General features: G+C 48.1%; 1 pseudogene; it reads left to right on the top strand.

Moving 5' to 3' along the window:
- The first annotated feature begins 261 nt into the window (after window positions 1-261).
- Window positions 262-478, top strand: LOC123392830 (annotated as a pseudogene).
- The last annotated feature ends 4,558 nt before the right edge of the window (window positions 479-5,036 follow it).

The following is a 5,036-nucleotide window of genomic DNA, read 5'->3' as shown; positions in this document are numbered from 1 at the left end:
TTCTCCTTGGGGTCCATCCCATGTTTGCATCTACCGTTCACATTCATCCATTTGTCACTCCATAGATCTGGGTCATGAATCTAGAATGCTCTGGGCTGGGAACTCCCGCTCCCCACCCCATCCCAACACACATAGCAGACTCCCTTGCTAGGCAAGACGAGGGCCATGCTTGTCACATTTTAATGTCTGAACCTCTGGTCTAATGCCTCGCACACAGTAGGTGCTCATTAAACACTTGCTAATCCATGAATGAAGGCAGTGATTTGGAGGCAGTGGCAGTATCGTAGCCAATGAGGTTTATCCGAGGTGCGATTATTGCTAATTGGAGGCTGGGTCGGTTGAACTCCCAGAATTACTTTATTTTGAGCCTAGCATTCTGTGAGCAGGTTCCAGGGAGGGATCTGGCCTCCTTCTTGCTCTCTGTCAGTCAGAATGCTGCCTGGGGGCAGGAAGACATTCATGAAGGTCATTTTCGGGAACAAATAAGCCGCTCCAGGTCTTAGTCTCTCAGCCTAATGCTGTCAGGAGACGAAGGGACCCGACATTGGTTGAGTTCCTACTTTGTGCCCGACACTGCCTCTGGCCGATGGCATGACCATCACCCCACAAAGCAGATCTTCTCAGCTCTGTTTCATAGGAGACCCAGAGAAGCCAAAGAACTTGTCTAAGGTCACACAGCTAGGAAGCTGTGGCCTTGGGGTTTGAACCTGGGCTGGTCCGCCTCCAGCATCCATGTTTTCCTTACAGTCTGTGATGGGACTCAAAATTTCCTCAGACAAAAGCTTCCAAGATCTACAGAGCAACCCCATGCTGAGCTCCATGTGGCCTCTGACTCCAGGTCCTCCTGTTCTCCACTGGTGGGGACCCAGCTTCCAAGAGTCCCCTTCACTTGAGCCCTCAGAGAATGTCCCTCCTCCCACCAGAGGCTGGGAATGAGTCTGCAGGACAAAGGGCTCTGTGCCCGAGGGACACTTCTCCTCCAGCTGCCCTTGACTTCCTTCTGCCGTGCCTCTGTCACCCCTCGCCCACACCACGGGTGGGGAGAGAAACGCCGTTATAATCGAGGGCCCGGTTCCAGCTTTACCTTATTATACGCCCGGGGAAGGAGAGCAGACGGACTAAATCACCAGTCGGATTAAAGCTCCGTTTGGCTGGAAACAGAGTTGTTTTTGCAAAAGTCCTTCCTTGATTTTTGCACTGTCAGAGGCTGTTTTTAAATTTTATGTTTTCCGGTCTTTTAGCATTCTGCCTGGTTTGCTCTCACACTTTACTGGGCAATTTTCAAACATTACACCTCAGTCCTGCCAGACACCCTGGGGTGGGGGGGGTGCTGGTGGGGAGGAAGGTCAACCCTTCCCGGCTCTGATGGATGTAAAGTTGAGGAGGCAGGAGCTAGGAGGACCCAGGAGCCCCACACCCTGTCCCAGAGCCCCCTGCCAGCACCATGCATTTAGACCTGGACTGTCTCCGCTCTGTTCGCTGCCTCCAAGTGGCTGTCTGGGGGAGGTGGTCTGTTGGGGCTCAGCTGCATGACACCTTGGCCTCAGTCACTGCAGACCACCAACGGAGAGCCCTTGGACAAGGCATTCTCCCTCTCTGAGCTTTCATCCCCTCCTCCTATAATGAGGGAAATAAGTGTACTGGCTTCGTCGGGTCACTGTGAGGAGTGTTTTTACATGGAAAGCACTTGGAGCCAGCATGGCCCATACTAAGTGCTCAGGAAAGGTCATTGAGCAGAATCCCAACAGCATTTATTTACCAAACACTCACCTTGTATTTTATGCATATATCAACTTGTTTAATTCTTATTCACAGTGCTGAGTCCAGGCGTTGACTCCGTTTGGCAAACTAAGTAAATGATCCTCACAGAGGTTGAGTAAGTCCCCCACATCACACAGCTGGTCAGAGGGGACCACAATTTGATCCTGGGCCTATTGGATTCCAATGTCTGAGCCCCTTGCCCTTTCTACCCTGTGTTAAAGATCCTGGGGCATGGGCTTTCTGTCCCCTATGAGAATTTGTGTCTGCAGATCTCAGCTCAGCTTTGTAATGCCTGTATCACCAAGCATGGGACATTGCTCTGTGGATATTGTGGAATAAATGAATGGTCTCAGGGAGAAGAGGAACCAACACTCATAGAGTTTGTACTGTGTGTTGAGCACTCTGCCAGGCATGTCTTTAAAGTCTCACGGGTGGGTATTATCTTTGTTTTACAGCCGAGAAAGCACCAGAGGACTCTCTTAGCTCCAAAGTTAAGAAAGAAGATTAGATGCTAGATGACCTTTTAATGGCCTTTGCAAAGATACACTTAGAAGAAAATGGAATTTTAATACTGAAAGGAATTGCAGAAAGGCAAAGAGAATGCACTTAGACACCGCGCTGTAGAAGACTGTGCGGTGGTTATTAGAGTAGTTTGAGAATCAGACACAGCTTTTCCCAAATTTGGCTCTACCACATTCTAGCTGTGTGATGCTAAACCGGCTGCTTGACATCTCTGAGTCTCACGTTTCTGTAAAATGAAGCCAGCAAAGCCCTAACTCTAACTGGTCAGCCTGCAAATCTAGATGGAATGTCTGTTATAAGCCCAGTTCTAGGCACTGCAGACAGAGTAATGAATTAGCTGGTGCCATTTGACTTCACCAGGAGAGGGACGCTATTGTGGGAGAGGGACATCAAACACTGCAAACAATACTTAGATTGGTAAAGTAGTGTCAAGTATTGATTTGTGCTTGAATCAGTTGGTTAGACTGGGGGTGTCTAAGGTGGATGGGGTGGTTACTTTAGAACAGTGATACTTGACTTAGTCCCTAGATGTGGGAAGGAGCCAGCTATGTACCACATGGGAACAGGAGTGCTCCAACAGAAAGACAGCAAGTGGAAATCCTGGCGTGGAATGTCCCAGGGTTGAAGGACAGGCAGGCTGGGGTAGCTATCATTGGGTGATCAAGTAGGGAGTGGGAAGTGCAGAGGAGGAGCTAGCCAGGTGGTCTTATTCCTAGAGACTTCAGGGGTCATGTGTATTCCACATGAGGTTTTCTGGGAAGGCCATGTAAGAGTCCCAAGACTATCAGGAGGCTGGAGGTAATTTTATAGATAAGAGCTGACTGTGGTTTAGAGAAGAGTTAGAAATGATGGCAGGTGCTCCGACTGACCCCCCATCACAACAGTGGCAGTGGAGCCCATATACTTACTGATGGACTGAATGTAGAGAGCAAGGAAGGGAGAACAATGGAAGATGACCCTAGGTTTTGAGTGTGGACCACCTGGGGGGAGAATGGTGCTGCTGTTTGTGAAGATGGGGAAGACAGGATGGAGGGAAGGTATAGGTATCAGTAATTCTGATTTGAGGAGTTAAATTTTAGATACCTATTAGGCTTTCCAATGGAGATGCTGGAAGGGCAGCAGATCAGGAAAATGTACTGGGGAAATATACTTGATGTATACTTCAAGTATACATCAAATATGACACAGATGTTTGTTGGAGATAGATATATATGGCAGTTTAAGAGATGGGAGAGTCTGAGACCCTCTAGAGAGTGAGATGAAGGAGAGGCTGGGCAGAATCTCAGACCATGACTGTATTGGGGGCTCTGGAGAACAGAGGAACTCAAGGTCAAAAGAGAAATGAAAAGTCACATTGGACTTTTTACAAAGTGAAGTGATTTTATACCCAGTGCAAAGTGCTCTTTGGCTGAAGTGAAGAGGTGGAAAGAGACCTCATATGGGAAATTTGAGTGAGGTGCTTCCAAAACTCCCTCCCACCCGGCAAATTACCTGCACTCTTTATCTAGATCATTCCAACTGTCTGCCTCCAGAAAATGGATGGCTGGATATCACCTCCATCACGGCAAGAAACGTCAGGGAGATGCGTAAAGAGAACAGGCATGTTCACGAGACCCCAGTGAGGAGATGAATGGGGGCGGAGTGCCCTCCTAAGCTTTGGCACTGTCCTCATGTCATGGCACAGGAAGGAAGAGGAAATGAACACATTTTCTGCCTGCGAACAGCAGGAATATTGGAGAAAAGAGCAAGCCTTTAACACGCCAGGACCCACCCTGCCCACTAATGAAACATAGCCTAGACCTTCCGGTTCCTGCCGGTCAGATGAGCACCTCCCTCTCCCCTGGGGGGAATGAGCAAAGGGGAGGCCAGAGTCATGCACAGCCTTCTGCATGGCCCCTGAAAGCCCAGGCTGATGTCCTGTCCTCGACATAATTGGCCTTCTGAGCTGGCACAATCTCAAGACCTTGCTCTTCTTTGCTGCTGCTCTTTTCTCTCTCCCTCTCTATTGCCAGTAACTTTCATGCCCAAGTCCAAAAAAAAAAAAAAAAAAAAAAAAAAAACTTGTGGGGAGATGGGCCCTGGAGAGCGCTGTTTAAATAACCGATCCACTTACATGTTTTGCTCCCACCTCAAGGCCTGGATGAGCGAGGTGTGGAATCAGAGCAGCGCATTTCAAGCCACATGATCCAAAATGTGTTTCTTATTTTTAAATTGGGCTTATTTATATATTCAACCGTTACTTTTTATAAATCCAAATGGAATAGCAATGAAAATCTTCTTCTCTCTTTTTAAAGGCCTTGTGCAGACTCCTCAAAGTTTTGGGAGCCCTGGGTTCTCCCATCCCAGCTGAATCACACTGACCAAATTGGCCTGGCATCTGTAGGAGGGACAACGGGTTTGTCTTTACCAAGGCCTGTGGCATGGTTATCTGTGAACATTTTTTAACATTTGGAGATCACGCTGACTCTGAGAACTTTCTTCTGTGAAATAGCTGACCAGATTCATGCTCTTTGACCTTCAAAAGGTCAAAGGGAGGGAGACATGAGGACTTGGATCAGACCAGGAGTACTTGCTCAAGGTTAAGGTAATGTCCTACTCAAAGTCAATGGCAGTTTCATTGTCAGAGTCTTTCAGAGAACTTCAAGAACTCACTCATTTAACCTATATGGACTTGGCACTCACAGGTGGTACTCAGGGGGCAGAAATCTAATGTTATCCAAGATAAGCTGGGTCCTGGAGTCCATGGAACTTAG

This window comes from Mustela putorius, unplaced genomic scaffold (genome assembly GCF_011764305.1).
Source record: "Mustela putorius furo isolate JIRA1106 unplaced genomic scaffold, ASM1176430v1.1 tig00000596_pilon_pilon_pilon, whole genome shotgun sequence".
NCBI lineage: Eukaryota > Metazoa > Chordata > Mammalia > Carnivora > Mustelidae > Mustela > Mustela putorius.
Note: the sequence above shows the minus strand (reverse complement) of the source record. Positions and strands in the feature narration are given on the sequence as shown.